The sequence below is a fragment of the Rattus norvegicus genome, chromosome 7 (assembly GCF_036323735.1).
Source record: "Rattus norvegicus strain BN/NHsdMcwi chromosome 7, GRCr8, whole genome shotgun sequence".
NCBI classification, from domain to species: domain Eukaryota; kingdom Metazoa; phylum Chordata; class Mammalia; order Rodentia; family Muridae; genus Rattus; species Rattus norvegicus.
Genome location: NC_086025.1, coordinates 54,078,066 through 54,099,965, shown reverse-complemented (window position 1 = coordinate 54,099,965; position 21,900 = coordinate 54,078,066). Strand labels below are relative to the sequence as shown.

At 37.3% G+C, this 21,900-nt stretch overlaps 1 protein-coding gene across 13 annotated transcripts in view; it reads left to right on the top strand.

The window, feature by feature from the left end:
- The window catches only part of Cnot2 (CCR4-NOT transcription complex, subunit 2), a 101,065-nt gene that overhangs the window by 17,546 nt on the left and 61,619 nt on the right, over window positions 1–21,900 (top strand). The window lies entirely within an intron of this gene.

Sequence of the window (21,900 nt, the reverse complement as noted above, 5' to 3'; positions counted from 1 at the left end):
TTAAAACTTAGTGGTGTTTTCATGTTTAATGAGACCCCTTGGGTAGTAGTTCAGCAACTGTTACTGTGCCCTACCTTGCACTATTATGTTTGCACTGAATAATCTCTCAGCATTTGCAGGTTTTCTGTTACATGCTTTAGAAACACTGTAGAATGGAGAGAACTACCTTGCTTGTTACATTGGTTTCAGGGCCATAATGCTTGGTAGGCTCTGAAGGGTGAATTGTCTTTCATAAAATGGGGAGAATGATAGTGTAATCCTCTGTAGTTCTTTAAGGAATTTTGGGATCACATACAGGTTAGCTGAAGGTAAGGTATGATGTAGTCATCATGTAAGAGGCTTTTTCTTTTTTAAAATCTTCAACCTTAGAGCTTTGGACTTACAAACCATTTTTTAAATGGTCCCCACTCCTCCCCGCTTAAACAGTGGGAGTGATTAAATCTGTTTCAAGCAATTTTAGATTCTTCATCTGACAATTAAAATTACAAAATCCATAGTTTATTTGTCAGTCTTGAAGGATTATATTATTTCTATTGGACAAATATTTTGTGCTGATGTTAGCAAAGGTTTTGTTAAGGAGTTTTAAATTTGTAGTTATTATCTTTTGGAGAACTTACTGTGATACATACAAAGTAAAGACACAATTCAAACTTTTTATATAGATGGAAAGAACAGTTAAGTTTGGGGCACAAAATTTCAATGTTATTTGACATAACACTTTGAGTGGGTTTTCAAAAATCTCTAGAACTAGTCACTATTCTGACTTGGGTTATGTGACTGATCCTCTCCAAATCTCAGTTTTCTAATTTTTCAAATGAAGGTAAACAGCAGTAGTTAGCTACCTGAGAGTTGAAGAAAGGACTGAGAGTTCCTGTGCTGTTTGTTTGGGTTTGTTTTGTTTTGCTTTGCTTTTTTTTTTTTTTTTCCAGAGCTGGGGATGGAACCCAGGGGCTTGCGCTCTAACACTGAGCCAAATCCCCAACCCCTTGTTTTGCTTTGAAGTATTTGTTACATTGAAGATCTTCCTAAACCGATGAGAACTATATACAATTCCCTCAGATTGTAACTAAACTATTGAGTCCTCAGTAATAAGAATACAGTCTTACTTTTATGCTCTAGACATAACTTTTTTCCTGCTAGGAATTTTGTTTAGATGACACTAGATGAAGTTAGATGTGTGTTTGAGGAAATACACTTTAATTTTAGCATTGCTCTTTCTGAAGCACTTTGCACAATTCAGGGCATATAAAAGTCGTGAAGAAGTTTCTAATTGTTGTTGACTTGATTATATCTTGTGTGTCAGGAAATAGTATATATCTATTTGAAACGAAGGAATACTATTTGGAACTATTCCACATTTAGAAGGTGGGTTCTAGCCTTGGCTAAGTTTCATTAGCTATGGATTGGAGCACATCCATTAGTATTTGAGGAGCCACAGTGGGAGGGGATTGCTGATGGCTACTAAGAAAGGAAGGGAATTTGGTTAACATAAAGCATGTTGAAATATACTGTGCTGATGATTCCTGAGTGAGTTGTACCAAGACTAGCTTTCCTATGTGAGTGACCGTGTTATCACACGTGCTACTCAGTGTGGCTGTTGTATTCATTTAGTTTTACCATTCAAGAGTTTTGTTTATTGAATATCTGGCTGATGGACTTTGGGAGAGGGAAATTCAGAGATTATTGGAGAGGCAAAGCTATTTGGAAATATTCATCTAAGTAAGCCACTTGACAGTGTTTGTGTGACTTTGCATGTTAAAGTGCTGGTACTTTGTATTTGAATGTTACTTGACATAAGCCTTCTTTCTTGAGGAATACATATCCGGACTATTCTTTGGGTTATTCTCACTTTTTTTGTAACTGTATTTGTGTACCTTATTGTTGGGCACTTTTTTTTTGTGCTTGTTTTTTTTTTTTTTTCTTACCTCACCCTACAAAAGCCATCTTTTACAAATAGAGTATTAAGCCTCTCCGTGCAGTGGTTTGAAACTATTGTGTACATTCCTTGTGTGTATATGTAATATATATGAATAATTTATACTGACTTTTATTTTTAAATCTTGAAGGCTTCTTTTGGGTGCTGAAAGTTTTGGAGTATTACAAATAAATACCATATAAGGAAAACAGAATGGTACCAAATAGCTGTGGTAGCAAAGTAGGAGACTGAATCCTGAGAGTTGGGAGGAAGTCACTGCTCTCTCTCCTCGAGGTGAGAAGCTGGTTTTACATGCTCGTTAGGATTTCTGATTGTCTCATCTTACAGTGTTCTAAGAAATCCTGAACCTTCAGAAACTAAAATAGAAAAGAACACATAAGTTTTGTATTTATAAAACTTAGAAAGTATAATTTTACTTGTAGATTCTGGTCAAGATGTACCTTTTTATAATTTTGATAGTTGTGTCTACATTACCCCGTATTACTTGATCAGGCAGGAAAAATAAGACTATAGTACCCGTGCACACTTGCTGGTAACAGGCAATGCTTCGCCCACTAAAAAGATATCTAAGCTGACCCTTGGGAATGATCTTACTTTCCCTCTTTTCCTAATCCTTACCTTCTAACCTTCTCTATGAGAAACACTGCCATTATTAATTTTTACTCTCTGCCTTCAGCACTGACCTCAGTCTACTTACAGAGTGGAAAATTTTAAAAATGAATGCATAATAATTAAATTCACAATGAAGCAACAATACACCTGTGCCCACACCAAAAAAAAAACAAAAAACAAAAAAAACTTCTAAATTTATGAGACAGATAAACCATAAACTTCTCTTTAAAAGTAAACCACACAACTCCAAATCAGCATCCTCCAAGAGGATATATGTAAGAACACTTCAAACTGTCAACTTGAAAGCTTAAAATGAGGAAATTTATTCTTTTCCTGACTCACCTAAAACAATGATCAGAAAAGATACAATTTTAAAAATAGCATTTAGGGCTGTAGAGATGGCTCAGTGGTTAAGAGCACTGACTGCTCTTAAAAGACTTCTTAATTCATGGATGTTAACTAGGAATTAATTATGTGGATAGTTTAAGATCCACAGTATATTAATGAGGTTTAATTAATGAGGACAAATCTCTATGTTAAAGTGTCAAGACATTAAAAAAAATGTAGTGAATATACAAGCATTTTTGCTTTTCTGACAACCATAAATGCTACACTGCTCTTCCAGAGAGCCTGAGTTCAATTCCCAGCAACCACATGGTGGCTCACAACCATCTGTAGTGGGATCTGATGCCCTCTTCTGGTGTTGTCTGAATAGGGTGACAGTGTAGCATGTAACATTTCAGAGTCTGTACCTGACTTAAATTCCATACTGAGAAATTACAGGTTAGTAAAGAAACTAGGTGATTAAAATTTAAACTAAGAGTACCAAGTAATTAAGACAAAGCAATTTAGTGCTGATTTCTAAGACTTCATTCTAAAACTTTTTAAAAAGGAAGTTTATGTTATATAAGGATTTTAGTAAGATGTTTTTATACAAGTTTTTTTCTCTGTTCAAAACTCAATGCTTCTAACTCATAATCCTTAGGGACTGATGTTTTTAGTTTTATGTTAAATTTCTTAAGAGAGTTTACATATTACATCAAACACTATTTAAATGATCATACACATTTATATGCCTGTGTAAATATCACTGGGGCTCAAATACTGAACATTTCTGTCACATCTTGAGTAATTCTAGTCAGTATTCATTTATAACCTAGGGAATCACTAATTTGCTTCCTGTTGGTGGGAATTAGTTTTTTTTTTTTTTTAAAGAGGCTTCATATAGATGAAGTTGTAGCTGATAGATTCTTTCTTGTCTGACTTTTTGCTTAACGAACCTTTTTTAAAATTAATGTTACTCCATGCTTTTACTTACTCAGTGTTGGGTTGCATTTTGTTAGTACTGTTTTGACTGGTCCCTGAAATGCTTTTCAAATGAGTTTCTGTTTGGAACAGTAAATAAGCTCCCTTTTTCATGGCTGAGCTACTTTAAAAAAAAAGTCAATGTTAAAATATCTAGGCTTTGTGTTACTACACTTAACAGTTATGTGTCAGTTATGAGAAGGGGAGCCGTTAAGTTAAAGTGTACAAGGTTTATAGCATAGTTCTATTCACCCAAAAATAATTTTTCTTCCCACTTTATTATTTTGGCATCATTTTCTAAAATGAATTGAATATAAAGTTGAAGGTTTATATTAACCATCAATTCTATCATAATCTTATGCTAATATGTTTTGATTACATGCTACAAGTTTGAAAACTGAAACTGAAAATTCTCCAACTTTGCTCTTTTTCAAGATTGCTTTGGTCAGTCCTTTGAGTTTTCTTTTGACTCTGAGGATTAGCTTGTCCACTTTTGCTGAGAAGCCAGCTGGAATGATGCTGTGTAATTTGTAGGTCATTGGGGTGTATTGCTACTTCTCTTCTCATCTTCACATTTGGGCGATTTTCTGTTGATAGAGTTTTTCAATTTCTTTCTATCTTTTGCAGCTTTTAGAGTATAATTTTTGTGCATTAAGTTTAAGTATTTTAATTTCTGATGATTAGGAAATGGAATTGCTTTCTTAATTTCTTTTTGGGTTCAGTGTTTTTGCATGAAAATGCGATTTTTATATATTGGTATATATGCCTTGTACCCATTGAACTTCCTCATTTAAACCATTTGATAAGTAAAAGATTATGAAAATCCACACTGCTATGAAACTGCTATAAGAGTCATTATACTAGTGAGCGCCTTAGCATCTTCTGTAGATCCAATGCCATCTGCAGCTAGAGGCTATCACCTCCTCTCCAGACCTAAGCACTTGATATTTCATTTTGTTGCCTAATGATTCTGTCTAGGATCTTCAATACTGTGTCGATACAAGTGGCAAGAGTGGGCAGCTTTATTTCTTTCAGTCCCATTTTTAGGAGGAAAACATTCAGTATTTCACCATTCATTATGTGCCTGACTATGCTTTCTTTAAACCATAACTCTAAAGAGGCCCATTACATTTGCTTGCTTGTTGGGTGGGCCCTTCTATGCCCTCAGGCTCATGTGCAGGTTAGAAGACAACTTTGAAGGAATCCATTCTCCTGCCTTAGGGATCCTAAAAAGACTTGGTTCCTCCGGCTTTAGTGGTAAGCACTTCCTTCCCCCTGACCTATCTCTTTGTCTTTCTTTCATAAATACAGTTTACTGATTCCAGGATGTTCCTTTTGGATGGGAATATTTTGTTGTTGGCTTGGTTTTAGATCTTGTATCTTGCTGTATACACCCAGGATGTCCTTTTACCTGGCTCTCCTACTGCCTTTGCTTCGCAAGTGGTAGGATTAAAGTTCTATATCCTTTGATGATTGTATGAGTTCTGTCCTTTTTTAAAAAATGTACATTAAATTGCTTAATATTTATATGTTGGGCAAGTCTCGTTTGTGGGACAACCCCATCTAGTTTATTGCTTATATTGAGTCATAGTTGTAGTTCCCTTCCTTGTGGCTAGTAACGCTAGTGAGAAGTCTTTGGGTGGTCGTTTGTTTTGAAGTAATACTAATTTTTTTTATTCTGTTCTATCATTCAAGTCTTCTGGGCGTGTGCCTTCCCTGTTAAAAGCTTTCTGTTATTAATGTAGTCTCTTTACTTGTGATAGGTCTAGCTTTGAATGTCTCATTTCTTCTGTCAATTTTGATAGCCTGATATTTTAGGAATTTGTCCATTTCCTTGGCTTTCATAGTTTGCTAGCGTGATCCTCCTTCTTTACCCTTCTCTTAGTGTAATTATGCTGATACTGAGTCTTATTGCTTTGTTAGTTCTTTGTTTAGTTTTCTTGGCTAGTTTAGCTCCAAGTTTGTTAATTTTGATTTCCCCCTAATAACCAACTTTAAAAATTACTAGTTGGTTTTTTTTTTGTTTGTTTCTTATTTCTGCTATTATCTTTATTTTTCTCTGTGTTTGGTTTGTATGGTTTGCTCTCTTTTCCCTAGTTGCTTGAGGTAGAAATTTAATAATTGATTGGAGGTCAATGCACTCCCCCTTTCTCTCCACCTTCTACTACTTTCTACTACTTTTCTACTTTACTTCTTCTACTCTTTCCTTCCTATCTTTGTCTCTTACCCTTTCCTCCCTCCCCATGCTCCTGCTACTGATCTACTGAACTACATGTAGTCTCAGTTTTTGGATATCTTTTTTAAAACCTTAGACATTTACAACCAAAAAATTTTGTACAAGCACCACTTCATTTATATAATGCAAATTTTGGTATCTTGGGTTTTTTTTTTAATTTCTTCAAAAATATTTTCAATTTTGTTTTATGTCCTCATCCTTTAATGGTTAGTATTTAGAATGGTGGTATTTTAACTTGTAGAAACTTGGGATTTTTGCCAATTTTGGGGATTTTTCCTTTTGTTATTTTATTTATATTTTACTGTACTTGTATAGCCTTCTTTTTTGGTTTAAAACTTATGTAATGTCTTGTCTGCAATTATCCTGAAGAATGCATATTTTGCTGTTTATTGGCTGTTTTATAGAGGTTGACTTGTCAGCTCTGGATGTTTCATATCATTGTTAGCCTCTTGTTGATGAGGTAACACAGTCGTCTTAAGTTACTACATTCATTATTTGAAATGGGTTATTAAGATTGTCCGACTACTGTTGGCTATTTCTCACTCTTCTTCAGTCTTGTTTTACTTCATTTATTCTGGGGTATTTCATCTTAGGTTTGCTTATTTTATTCACATACACACGTAGATACTGCAATTATAGATTTCTGAAAGTCCAATCTTTTTATCACACGCACACACACACACACACACACACACAAACACATAGCTATACATACTCTGTGTACATAGTATACATACTCCGTGTGTGTGTGTGTGTGTGTGTGTGTGTGTTAAAATTGTGCTTGTCTGGTAGTAGTAGTCCCATCAGCTTTATCATGGCTGCTATTATCCTTGCACTTTTCTCCTCCTCTGGGATGGAATGGGCTAGGGTCTTGTTATGTGGTGTGTTATCTGGCTGGCTTCAACCTCCTAAATTCTGCCTCAGCCCCCCAGGTGCTAGGATTACAGAAGTGTATACCAGCATTTCTTTTATAGGACACCAGCTTAATTCCTTTAGTAAATTGCACAGTATTCCTCATTACTTTTTCTTTTGTGTTGCCTAGATTTTTACCAACTTGATTCTTATCCAATAAGAAAAATTTACTCTAAGAAAACTCAATTTTTTGCTCCATAGCTACCTTGTCATACTGATGGGCAGCTATGTATTCTATATATGTCCTCCATAGCTTCCTGTACCACTGCATACCACTTTTCTTTTTCTAGCTTAAAGAATTTGTTTGTTGTTGCCGTAAATATGTCTTGATTGTTGCTTCTGGACATTGCTCCAGTTGTTTATCCTACTTGTAGTTAACTGTGCTTCTTGGACTTCAGATTAATGTTTTTCATTAAATTTGAAGTTTTTAGCCTTTTCCTCAAGGGTTTTTTTTTTTTTTTTTTTTTTTTTTGTTCTTTTGCTCTTCACATATGTGGGTTCTCTTAACATGTCATATATTCCTGAGGTTCCTATAGTTCTTAATTCTTTCTTGGGGCAACACAATATTTAGTCTTATAGCTGTTAAATTCTCTTTTTCTAGGCATTGTCATTAGTTGATGTTTATTCAGTTCCTGTTTGCCCAGTTCAAGTGTACTATTGTGCCTTTTGTGCAGTTTTCATTTCACTGAGTTTACTTGTCAGTTCTATACGCGTGCGTGTGTGCATGCATGTATGCGTGCATGCGTGCTTGTGTTTTAATCAAGTATTGAATTCGGTGTTTGCTTATTTGGTAGTACTGGGGATTTGAACATGGGGATTGAATCTTGGTCTTCACACATGCTGGGCAAACACTCCATTATGAAGCTAGATCTTCAGCCTTCTTTTACTTTTTTATTGAAGCAAGGTTTTATTCAGTTGCTCAGAGTGACCATCAACTCACTGCCTAGTCTAGAAAAGTTTTTAATCAGATTCTTATGTCTGGGCCTCATCAGGACTGGAGCCAGAGTCACCCTCAAGGGAAGCATCTCTTTGTAATAGACAGAGACCACTGCAGAAAGACACAGCCAGTCAGCTTGTATACAAAGCTGCAGAGTCCAGTCCCAATGGACACACCTAAACCACTTACTTACCTAAGGCTCAGGGGACATTGTAGAAGAGGGGACAAGCAAGACTGTAAGAGCTTTCTTACAGTGGCCTTGTGTCTCCCAGTAATGTTGAAGCTACATGCTTCACTCACCAACATGTCTGCCTACACATGAGCTGAGCAAGGGCAGCAACATGCAAAGTGCATGGCAGAAAGGTCCAGGAAGCCTCATCCAGCCAGAGAACTACAGGTGACCAAGGAATGCTGAGAGAAAGTCTTCTCCAGGAAAGCACACTAATTGGATCCCAAAACCAGATGGCCAGCTGTGAAAACATACATGTGAACGGTGTTACATTGACTGAGCAGGTTGTATTTAGGGATATGTATGTGTGTATATGTGCATACACGTGTATGCACAGAGTAGCAATTAATGAAAGAAGTGGCCATGAATTTGAAAGAGCAAGTAGGGAGTATGTAGGATTGTTGGAGGGATGAAAGGGAAGGGGAGTGTGTTTGTAATTTAAAATTACAGTTTAACAACATTTGAAAAATAAGGAGCCGCCTTCTTCAAGAAAGCAAACGAAAGCAAAGCAAAACTGGGATTAGAAGTCAACCACTAGGCCTGGCTTAAGATCTTTTTGAAAGATAATTATTTGATGGGATGTAGTCCTAAGTCTTTAATGGGTCCCCTGAATTCCTGACCATATTTATGATGGTTACTTGGAAGTCCCTGCTAAGTCTGACACTGGGCTGCTGCTTAGCTTGTGGATTGTTCTCTATGCTTTGTAGCCTGTGGAGGGCCAGGTATTTAGTATATGGCAGTAATTTTGCACACACTGCTCCTCCTTCCTGGGCTTCTTGCTGGTTTATAATGGCTTTGCTGTGCTATTTCAATGAAAGTTTATATACTTTGCAGTGGGAAGAATTTGATGTCATAACTCTGGAGGATGAAGTCTTGGAGATACTGACTGGCGTGGTTATCCTAAGACAGTGTAGTCTGTGTATCTTTCACTTGTAGGTCTCTTAAATCTCTTGGTATCACACCCAGGTATCCATCTTCACCGTTGTGCTAATTATGCTGTTGGTTTTTTATGGTTCTCAGGAGGTATATATTGTCTGTCTGATTGAAGTTTGACCTAGGATGGGCTTTTTTTTTTTTTTTTTTTTTTTTTAAAAACAAAACCCTTGTCCAGTCTTTGGTGTTACCCAAGAAGGCCCTTACTAGCTCTTTCCCCCAATTTTCTTTATAGTAACCCAATTGATCTTGAATTCTAGTCCTTTTAGTTATTGCAATGCTCTATGTTTTTGAGTGTACTGTAGGCTTGAACTTCCCCCACACTTCTTTCCAGGTGAGTTTAATTCCTTTGAAGAGAGTTTCACTGCTCTCTGCTTTTCTAGAATCTGAACCACTATACAAGCTTCTGTCTATCTGGCTTATAGATGTGAAACCTCTATGGTGTGAGTGGGTTGAAGGCAGATGGTGTGTGTGTGTGTGTGTGTGTGTGTGTGTGTGTGTGTGTGAAGACAAATCTCTTCATATATGTCAAGGCCACTGAAAGACGGTGGAGAGGCATGCATAAGAAATTCTGCCCACCTCTCCTGGGGGGAAGTATAAAATAGAAGAATTATGCTTATCCCTGTCTAGCTTCAAATGAATGAGACTCAAACTATGGTTTGCTTATTTGGCTCTGCGCAATTACTGGGGGATTACCCCTAATCTAATTCTCTAATAGTAGTCTGGCTACCTCCCCAACTGTGCACCCCAAGTACTCGATGCTTGAATCTTCCTAGGTTATTTCTGCTCCAGCAGTCCGGTGTCCTGGGGTTGGGGGTGGGGTGGAGCACTTCATTCTGGCATGTGGTGTTGGCCAGTCAAGATTGTTGGCCTCATCTGTGCTCCTTCTCTTGCCCTCACCTTTTCCCCTCTCACCTGTGGTCCCTACCCTCGACTCCCAGCCAAGAAACTGAAAACCCGCCCACCTCTATTCTCCCCAGTAATTGGCTGTAACCCTTTTATTTAACCAATAGTTTTAAATTTGGGAGCAAGGTTTGCACAACAAAAACTTGTGTTTGCCCAACAAAAGCTTGTCTTGCAGCACCCAGATCTTGAGGTACAGATTTAGCATTTGAATACATAGCAGCACCAGACCAGCCTCCTATAGGGAAGCACTTTATAGACGGGAATGAACCTTATCTTTTTCTACCCAGAGTAGATCTTGGTCTTCTACAGAGGGAGGGGGTTGGTCCAAACTAAGATTCTTACCATATTAAGAGAGATTTAGTAGATGATCTGCAGTGATTGTGGGCTAGTTTCTTTTGTTATATTCATTAGAATGATCCTGAGAGAACTCTTTCTTTTTTTTTTTTGAAAAATTTTTGAATAATGACTTTTTTCATTAATTGAAATTTAAAAATTAAATGAGCCTATTTTCTCTGAAGACCTCCTAGGCATTTTAACTTTATATGCATCATTTGTTGATTTTTTTTTTATTTTTACTATATGCTCCATAGACATACTCGTATTTGAATTTTTATCATCATTTAATGTTTGGTGTAAGAGTGATTAAAAATGAGGTATTACCTCCTGATTTGTTTTCTGGAGTACATTGTATCTTTAAATATATTAAACACTAGCGAAATTACTTGAGCCTAGGATGGTAGTGATTGGTTTTTTTAGTCAGTTAAATAATTCTAATAGATGCAAGGCTGTTCAGATCTTACCAGTGAATTTAAAGGGCAAAGATATTTCATTTAAATTGTCTATTTTAAGAGTTGTTCTTGTATTTCTTATCCTTTTGGTGCCTGGGGGCTCAGGAGTCATGCATTTTCTGTATTCCTGATATTGATAATTCTGATTGTTAGTCTGCCTAAGGTGCATTTGTTTTTGTCTATTTAAAGCTAAGGTCTAGATGCTATTTTCTTCATAGTTTAAGTTCTTTCAGTTTAGTGTCTTCCCCCAATCTTTTTCATTTCCTCTTTACTTGCTTTGGATGCATTTTGCAGTCTTAGTAGTTTCAGGAAGTGTAATCTTTGATGGTTGACTTGGTCTTTTAAATATAAGCACTTAAAATTATACGTTTCTGCAAAGTACAGTTTACCTGTATTTCACATTTTTTTTGTGTTTTTAATCATTGATCTGTTTATCCTCTATGTCCCTAGGTATATTTCTTTGGTCTTTTAGAGATTGCTCTAGGAATTACTTTGCTTTTGGAAGTTAGTTTACTATAGCCGCACATTCATCAGAAGACATCCTTTGTACAAATTCAGTTCTTTAAAATGTATCATTAAAAAAATATGTATTAGTGTGATCAGAATTTCTGCCACACCATACCACCCCCAGATTCCTAGTCATTTTGATCATTGTGGAAAGAATTGCAGATGACACATAGATGCCTTGACCAATGGGGACATGCGCTTAACAGGATGATCGGGGATGCCGACCCCTGGCAGCACTGTTAGCCCGCACACATACATTTTCTCCAGTGCAAGCAAACAGCTTTCCCCAGGAGCTTTGTTCAGTCCACGTGGTTGACAGTCTTACTTGGATTTGCTCGTTATCGGAAGGCCACCGGCTACAAGTAATCTTAAGGTTTTGATAGATATCTAGTGACCTTAAGGGCAGTTCAGAATGTCACTTCTCCTGGGTCAGAGGTATGACTCAGATTTCACTCTTTGCAGTACTGAGTCAGCAGTTCAGTCCTTGGTTTTACCAGCTGATGCTTATGCGGTGGTCTATTCCCAGTAGCCTCCACACTTGCCAGTGTCTAACTAGCCCCCCGACCTGACCTGACCTGACCTGACCTGGGCTGTTAGTTTAGTTGAATGGTAGAACACTTGCTATGTCCACCATCTTTGATAAAATCCTCAGCAAGTACGCATGCAAACACACACTTTTTTTTTCTTCCTTTTTGGTAATTTACAGTGTTCTTTAAATGTTTTTCTTGTGCATCGTTGTGTATGACTTTTCTCTCCTATTTCTGATTTCTGTTTATGTAGCCTGTTGTAACTGAGAAGAGTATTGAAAAATCAATTGAAAAGTTATATGTCTTAGTTTACTTTCAGGGTTACTATTTTAGTTAGCTTGAAGCTCTCTCGTTAGTTACATAGAAGACCGTATGTCTTGACCTGAATTTGGTCCCTAAACCCCACAGTGTGTTGTTTTGTTTTTTTTTTTTAAAGGCAGGTGTAGTGATGCAGGTTTGTAATCTCAGTGCATTTCTGGGGCTGCTAGTTGGCCAGCCAGCCTAGCCTGCCTCTTGAGTTTTAGTCTAGTTAGAGACCTTGTTCCTCCTCAACAGGAAAGTATTCTCTTTCTGACTTTCTTATAGCCAGGTTACATCAAAGATGATATAGTCTGGATTTTGAGCCAGAAATCTCTGATTCTATTTTATCTGGCTGCCACTAATTAATTATATATTATTCTTTAAAACAAGATGTTTAAACTAATTGTGTTCTGAGAATTATCCCCGAGTTGTCTTATTGTAAAGATTTTTAAACCGTTTTGTTTCTCGAATGGGTCTTGAGTAAAACATGCAGACTCTTTTAATATATGCAAGATAAATATGCTTCTGAAAGTTTATTAAATTAGAATATTGGTTTAAAAATAGTGATTGTATAGTCAATGGTGTGCTTATTACCACAAAGTCTAATGAAACATTGTAATGTTTGCACTAATACTGGTGTAAGTGATAGTTTGAGATTTGAAGCAACTGAACTGGTTGGAAATATCTTGAGTTTAGGTGGTTAAAAAAAAAAAAAAAAGACAGGGGTTGGGGATTTAGCTCAGTGGTAGAACGCTTGCCTAGCAAACGCAAGGCCCTGGGTTCGGTCCCCAGCTCCGAAAAAAAAAGAAAAAGAAAAAGAAAAAAAAAAAGACAGATGAAGACAGCTGTTAGGATTGTAAGATCCTTACCTATGTTTCAATTAAGTAAATACCACATTTCAGTTAGTGTGTTAGGAAAGTAAAGGTGTAATTTCTCCTTTGTCCCTTCTTTAATAAGTCGGTTACTGGGGAAGATGGGATTACTCTTGGATTATATTGGTTATTTATTCTTAAATGATATGGGAAAAGTAGAAGGAACAACTATAGCATTCACAAGGTAGAAGAAATTGGGGAGAGTCAGCAGGAAATCTGTTATGGTGCCAAGCAACTATTAAAATATGGAGGAAAAAAGGTGGAGCCTGGTGTTTAAACCTTTAAGGTATTTATCTTTAAGTGAATTAAAATTGGAAAACTTAAAAGATGTGATTAGTAGAAAATCTGATCATCACAGAAAGCCTGATCCTACGTCAGAATATCAAGCGGGAATAAGAAGACCAGTTTCTACATCATACTATCAAGGGCAGTAAAAAAAAAAGACAGAATTTTTTAAAACATGATTTTCAGTAACTAGCTTTTAAAATTAACCTTCTGATTGCTGTTCTTATTTTTGCCAGACAAAATGTTAATGTTGCATTCCTTTAAAGGAAAATAGTGTTTGCAGTTGAAGTCAGTAAAGCAGTCAGTGTAATTTGTGGTTCATTAATTTCGTAGACTATGTATGTAATGTGGGATGCTTTAGGCACTTTCGATAAGAACGGTAAGCGCAATAGACAGAGCCTCTGAAAGGGACTTAGATACGAAGGATCGTGCAGACAAAACAACAGGACAAAACCCAGACATTGGATGGTCTGTGAAGGCCTTTGTGAAGACAGACAGTTAAGGAGAAATGGCAGTGTTATGAAGGTCCTTGGCATTGAAAAACTGAGCTGAGATCTTTGGAAAACAGACTCCAGAGACCTTGAGTTAAAACCTGCCTTGGAGGTGGACTGACCCTGCTCCTCTTCCTCCTCCTCCTCTTCCCCTTCTTCCTTCTTCACTTCTCTTCTTCCACAATATCATAATCTCTATCTACACTCTCCGGCTTCTTTCCTCTCGGGCGTTACTACACTACACTTTGGTTTAGTAGACCTCTCTTTACACTGTTCTTTCACTCCTGAGCTGCCAGAGTGGGAGGGATCCCAGCCTCAAGTGCTTCCTTACCACTGCCTGACATTTTTGCTCATTTATTGCTTCCTCTCTCTTCACTCTCAAAAACAGTTTACATCTCTTCTCCTGCCTTAAACCTCTGACATCTCCTTTCATAGCTGTGTTTTGAGCTGATGGCTTTGTTTTGTATTTTAGTAGAAAACCGAGTAACCAGAGATCAGTATACTTCCAATAATGTCTACTTACTTAAATTTACTCCTGCTTAACTTTCTTGTAGCAGTATACTCTGTGTCTAAGTCTAGTCTCTTAAACACCCCACCCACATTTCCAAAAAAAAACATCTGGATTCTATCCTACCATCTCCCCCCTCCATGGTTATTTTACTGTTACTGTGATAAAACACCGTGGCCAAGGGATAAGAGTCCCTCCGCTGTGGCAAGGAGGCATGGCAAAAAGCAGTGGACATGGGGCACATGGGGCTAGAGCATGATGCTCAGAGCTCACACAGAGCAGAGTGACCTGGGAATGACAAGGGACTAAACTCTCAGCCTGGCTGCAGGGACATGCTTCCTCCGACAAGGCCACACTTTTGATATTTCCACAAACTATGCCACTAACTGGGAACCAATGGATCAGATTTATAAGCCTATGGGGAACACCCAATCAAAGTCCCACATCTACTATATCAAACTTTTTGTGTCTTACAAACTTCACTTTAGCTATCCTTTCAACCATTTATTTCTTTTGCTCCTTGTATGACTCTCTGTAAAATATTTCTGTTTTTATCTCTAGTTACTCTGTTCCTACTCCCTTGTGAAACTGTGTAGTGCTGTTTTAGCTCTATTGTCCAACCAAAAGTGTTGCTATGACCTGACCATCAGATGACTTCTGGTAGTTAAATACATAGATTAATAGTTTTGTTACTTATTTTTAATGAAGAACTTTTAAAACAGTTGCTTTTTCTTTGAACTGGTTACCCCAATTTTAAGAATACCTATACAATTGTCTTTATTTAGTGTTGCCCGAAGCCAGAGCTTTTGTCCTGTATAACAGAGGAAACGGGCCACACCCAGGTTGTGCAGGTTGTTTAAACTCAAAGCGGCTTTAAGTACTAGGGAGGCTACAGAGGGCTTCTCCCTAGCCTTAGGGTCCAGTGCATTCATTTGTAAGCACAAGGTTCAGAAAATGTTGGCTTTTTGTCATTTAAGTTCAGTAGGACATCCTTGTGTTTCATTTTATTTGAGTCAAAATTTGAGTATCTTGAAATGCTGAGCCTGTTAAATACATAAATCTGAATGTTAGTTGACCAAAATTTCTTAAAATTATTTGTGATAGAACTATGTAGTCAGATTAAAAGAAGGCTATTAAAACTACCACCTCAGAGATGCAAACAAAGTTAAGAAATACTAAATTATGATAACCAGACAGATTTGCTTTAAAGGGACTATATTGTTGGTTAACTTTTGCTTTTCTTTGTCAGTAAAAGCAACCTTTCATTTTACATATTAATAATTGGCCTTTGAAATCTGAAATTATTAAGATAAAATATCTTCTATGTGGCAGTTTTACTAGACTTGCTATGCTGCAACTAAAGTCCAGCTTCTCTTTGTCTGTTTTTATGTACTACTTAGTCATCAACTCGGATTTTGAAAATATTTATCTGTGTAATCAAACTATAAATTAGTTGTGACAACAAGAGAACTTGACTTTTTGAGAAAGAGTTCTTGATAAATACCTCATGTTAACTGTATATGGTTAGTTTCAACTGTCAACTTGACAAAATGTAGCATCACCTGGGAGATGGGCTTCTGAGCTCATTTGTGAAGCACCATGTGAGTGGTGGGAATCAAACTGGAGTCCTCTTGAGAGAGCAGCCAAAGCTCTTGACCACCGGGCTTCCTCTCTAGCTTCCTCTGAGGCACATCAAGTTTTAATTATGTTAATTGAGGTGAACCCACACACAGGTGGCACCTTCTCCTGGGCAGAAATATCTGCTGTTGATTGTGGATGTAATGTGACCAGCTCTCTCAAGCCTCAGCCATGGTGACTTCCCTGCAAAGATGAACTATAAACCTAGGATTGTGAGCCAAATGACCCTTTCTCCTTTAAGTTGCTTTTTGTCAGGTTCTTAACACAGCAACAAGGTGATGTCTATTTTTTGATGTTAAGGTGTGTTTCTTGAATGCAGCAGAGAGATGAGGCATGTTTATATCCGTTTGGTTTGTCTGTGTTTTACTGGAGAATTAAGAGCATCAATTCTGAGAGCTATCAGTGAGCAGTGATTTGGTGGTGATGTTGTATCATGAAGTGTGAGTTTCCCCTCTTTTTTGTCTGAGGTTATTTTTTCTTGGGTGTGGTTGAGGTCTTTCAGTTGTAAATTTCCTTCTCCCACCTTTTGTAAGGCCAGATATGTAGATAATTCCTTAAATTTGGTTTTATCATGGAATGTCTTCTTTTCTTTTTTAAATTGGATATTTATTTACATTTGCAATGTTCCCTTTTCTGGTTTCCTGTCCATAACCCCCCCCCATCCCATCTCCCTCCCCTTCTTCTATGAGGGTGTTCCCCCACCCAACCACCCACCCTATCTCGACTCCCAGCCCTGAATGTCTTATTTTCTTCGTCTACTTTAATTGCAAGTTTTGCTGGGTACAGTATTCTGGGCTGGCACGTGTGGTCTTTTAGAGTCTGTAGCACATCTGTCCAGGCCCTTCTGGGTTTTAGAGTCTCCCATTGAGATGTCAGGTGTTAGTTAATTCTATTAGGTCTGCCTTTTTATATTTTACTTGGTCTTTTTTCTTGCAGTTTTTACTATTCTTTCTTAGTTTAGTTTTTTTTTTTTTAATTTTAGGAATTTCTTTCTGGTCCCGTCTATTTTGTGTTCCATATGCTTTTTATACTTTGATATGTAGCTCCTTTGGGTTAGGGAGGGTTTTCTTCTATGATTTTTCTGAAAATATTTTCTCTGCTTTTGATATGGTTTCTTCTTTCTATATTCCTGCAGTTTTTTGATTTGGTTTTTTTTTTGTGGGATCCCATATATTTTGTGCCTGGCTTTCTATTCTTTTTTTTTTTTTTTTCAGTTCTTAAAAACTGTTTTAGTCATTTCCTTCCACTGTTTGTGCTTTCACAGATTTTTCTTAAGGGATTTATTCTTTTCCTCTGTCAGGGCTTCTGTTATAGTCATGAAGGCAGTTTTAAGGTCTTGTGCTGAGGGCTAAGTTGGAATACTCAGGGCCCGCTGCGGTACAGTTGTGGGCCGGGCTGTAGTGGGAGCCTGCTGTCCTGGCTGTTATCAGTTGCGCTTTTATCCTGGCATCTGGGTTTGGGAGGGTAGAATAATAGGTGCTAATATCTGGACTTTTTTAGTTGGGTGCTTTGTTCTTTGGTGTGACACCCCCCCCCCCCAAGTTCTTAGAAGGGTGTGTAGATTATCTTCAGATATTTTTGGGGTTCCAGGTAAAATGTGTTTCTACATGTTGGGAGCTGACACTTAGGGATGGGAATCAACTTAGAGGTGAAGAGGAAGGTTGAAGGGGTCACAGGAGGGAGGAAAGCAGGTGTTCCATCACGATCTCCTTAGTCCCTTGGGAATGAGGGCAGAGAATGAGGAGAGGCCTCAACAGAAGGTCTGCTACAGAGCTGGACTGGGGATGGAGTTTGGATATGGAGAATAGAGAGGAAGATTTGCAGTTCACTGACTGCTTAGAGCCTCCGGCTCCCAGGAACTAACTGCCTTTTGGAGTTTGGGGCTGGGTTAAACATGAGTAGGGAGTTGGAGGAGATCCGTGTGATCCACTGGAGATGGGATTGCTGGGATCTAGGACTCTAGCAGGAAGGTGTGGAGGTGTTTTCTGTAGAGCTAAGGATGAGACTGGAGGAGTCTGCCTGTCTCCCTGGTTCAGGGTGACCTGTGGGTTCTCAGGCGCTTCAGTCTGAATTCATTCCCATAGAGTGATGCATTAAAGATTTGTCCATGTTGCCTACGTTAGTTTTGTTTTATTGTTGAATAACATTTTATCATTGAAATAATCATGTTACTCATTTACTAAGAATGATACCCTTATTAATATGAGCATTTGTGTACTGGTTTTGATGCGGACATAAATTTCAATCTGATAAATAACTAGGAGATAGAATTATGTAGTTATATAGCAAGCCAATGTTTAGGGTTTTTTTTTGTTGCTAAAACTCTCTTCTGAAATAGCTACTTTAGTTTTTAAAAGGTCTTAGTTGAATTTTAGAGCTCTTTGATGGTGATTCTTTTCTTTCTGTTCTTAAAATGCTGTCAGTGGGGGCCAGTCTTCCAGTTGTCTGTCTGTCTTACTCTGTCCTCACCCGTGCACTGAAGCCTTGGAGCCAGTGACGTTTCTTTCTGCTGTCAGTATTTGTCATTGTACCAGACAGACCTTGCATTGACATGCTCATTTGAAAATCTAGAATATATTTAGTGATACCTGCTTTCACATCCTTGCCTAGCAATTCCACCGTTTGTCTAATTGCTATATTTATTTTCACTTGTTATATTTCAACTTATTACGAGTTATACTATATATTTGCTGTTGGGTTCTTTTATGCTAGTCTGTTGGGTTCCTTCATGTACTGTTGAACTGCTTGAGAATTGCAAGTATGTTACTTACAATCAGGCTAATATCTCTTTTGAGTTAGGTCCCTCCACAGTGTTTTTCTAAAGCTTACCTGATCTAATAGTTGAAACTTTCATTAAGTTCTGAACAGGAAACCTTATGAACTTTGAGATTGTTTCTCCTGTTAATGTTTTCTTCTCTAGACTGAGGCTTTTTCATATGTAGATACAAGTCATCACCCTGCTTAAAATCCATTAAATTTCTATTAAAGGCATTCTCTGTTCAGGTCCTTGGGTTCTTTATTGCTGAAGCCTTGATCTTTATTTACCTTGCAGATTCTAGTTGCCTGTTTCCTCTGTCTAACTTGGAACCCTGAACTCTGATTGATTGGCTTCCACTCTGCCCTTCCTACTGTGACCTGGGAGCACTGATAGAACTCACTTCATTGGTTCTGCTCTCTTTATATCCTGAAATGATTACATGTCAAAATGGCTGTCTCATATAGTTTGTCTGGTTTAATGTAGATGAATAAAGCTAGTCTTTTTGTTTTGTTTTCTTTCATTGAAGGTAACTCTGCTTATTAGAAAAATTTCCCTGTAATTTGACAAACACATACTTTTATGACTTTGGACTATTTGTAGGACTTTGTGGGAAAACAGTATACACCTGCTTTAGGAGCAATGACATTCTTGCTCCTGGTTGTCACTTTTCACAGACTGTCTTAGGTACATATGTGTAATGTGTATGGCAGATCATTTCACTCCCTGGATGTCAGTCATCACCACAGTGCATTATTCAGTACAGCATAGGGCGAAGTTAGTGCTGACAAATGGTCCTTTTTCATACTTGCTAAGAGTATTATTAAAGTAGTACTTAGCACATACATCTTTATTCCTAACTGTCCTTTTTTGTATAATTAAGATGCTGTTAAAGTTGTGTAACACAAGTATTAAGTTACCTTGCTTAATTTAAGATTTTAAATGTATCTTTTGATAAAATTTGCATAATATGAAAGTGTATTACTGGGGCTGGGGATTTAGCTCAGTGGTAGAGCGCTTACCTAGGAAGCGCAAGGCCCTGGGTTCGGTCCCCAGCTCTGAAAAAAAGAACCAAAAAAAAAAAAGTGTATTACTATATGGGATTTTACTCAAACAAAATATTTTTAAGGAGAAAAGCATTCTTATTCTATAACTAGTAACTCAACTTTTAGATTATTGTTCACTGAATTCAGTTAGTATTAAAGTAATGTAGATCCTATCTTAAAACTTTTTTGATACTATTAAGCACTAACACTACAAACGAGATTATTGGTTAGGAGCTATATAATGAAAAAAAATTTTTACAGCCAAGCCAAATATGTGTTACACTATTGTTATGGAAAAACCAGTTCACGTCATAATTTTGTTTTTAAAATACCCTAATTCCTGATTCAAAAATATAGATCTATGGTGGAGTGGTTGCCCAACGTTTGCAAGGCTCTGTTCACTGTGAAGCATAGCATAAATTAAATAATGAACGCAAAGCAGTTTAAATGATGACTACATTTATAGTACTAAATATACTAGTGGTTCAGTAAATCCTTATTTTTGAGAAACAAACTTTATTCCAAATGCACATAATTTTTTTTTAATGTGCAGTTACAGTTTTGCTCTAGAGTCAGGCATCTTGAAGTATTTCAGCTCAACATGTACCATGATGGTCAAACTGAGTAAAATCATCCTTTCACAACTTGGTAATTTTATTATATGGATTCCTTGTAAAACTTTGTCAATGATGTTATTGACTAAGCCTGCTTAGTCAGTCAACAGGTTCTCCAGGGCAGAAGCAAGGATTAAAAAGAAAAGAGACAGTTAAACAACACTGTAGTATGACCCCAGCCAGTTCTGAGGCTGAGGTGGGTTTATTTTTTCCCAATCTGCTTGAAGCCTACTTCTTTGTTCTAGTCTAAAATCAGATTCCTGCCTGAGCTAACTTCCCTGTCCTGGCCCAATGTCAGATTCCTGCCAACTGGCCCCCAAAAGCTCTCTACATGTTAGTTTTTCATTTAAAATTTATTCTTTTAGTGGATTGTGTCAATGTATATATATTTGTAAACCTTTGTATTGTCCTCTTCAGTAACACTGGCTTGAGATTTTTATTGTTTTTAAATTGCAGGCCTTATTGGTTACCAGTACTTAACTGCTTTTGCAGAGGACTTGGGTTTTGGTTCCTAAACCCCATCACATGGCTCTTATCACCCATAACTTCAGCCCTAGAGGACCTGATATCCTGTTCCCATGATCACATACCTATTCACATACATACATGCTTATATATAATTTAAATACATAAAAATTTGAGGAGTTTGTGTATGTGGTTAATGTATGTGTGTGGTGTTAGTGTGTGGGTATAGACGGTGTCTCTAGGAGCCACATGAGGTTTCCTCAACTAGAGTTGCTGTCACTGAACCTGAAGGTCATTGACTGAGCTGTGCTGGTTGGCAGGTCAGTGAGCTTCAAGGATCTGCTTGTCCACTCCTCTTCCCCCTAAGGCTCCTACATGGATTCTAGGGATGGAAACGAGTCCTGAGCTTTGGAGGCAGGCTCCTTACCTACTGAGCCATCTCTACAGTCCTTATCTAACCCATGGATTAGAAATTTGATGCTTTTAGTGTCTCTTCCTAATATACATTTTATTTTTAAAAAAATTTGAATGCAAAATTATAATGGATAACAACATTATTTAGTAGCTTTGTAAGAGTAAATGTTTTATACTGTTATGGCTATTCGTACTGAAATGTATCTCATACATTCTTATAGAACTACCTTGAAATCTTTGAACTTCTTGAATTTTACTTTATAGTTTTGAAACAGCATAATTTTTCTCTCAGTTTTGTTTTTTTTTAACCTGACATGTACAGTGTATATTTATTTTGTGCATATTTACCCAGGTTAAGAAATGAGCATCATTAATCCCCCCCCATGCCAAAAAGTGAATCCTATTGTAATGTGTATGAAATTGGGGTGTGAAAAGCGGGTGCTTGTTCTCTGTTGCAGTTATGCTAATGGAGCCCTGAATCGGGTTTTAATCTAATAATTGTTTAAAATGCCATGCACTTCCTTCCATCTTACCGCATGGAGATGAGCTTCCTGACCGACAGGAATGATACATGAACACACGATGCATTCTTACCATCCAGGATAGGCAGTGGGTGGGGACAAAGGGTTAAATGACTGAGTCTGAATTAATTGGTTATTTGGAGAATAACCAGAGAATATTTAA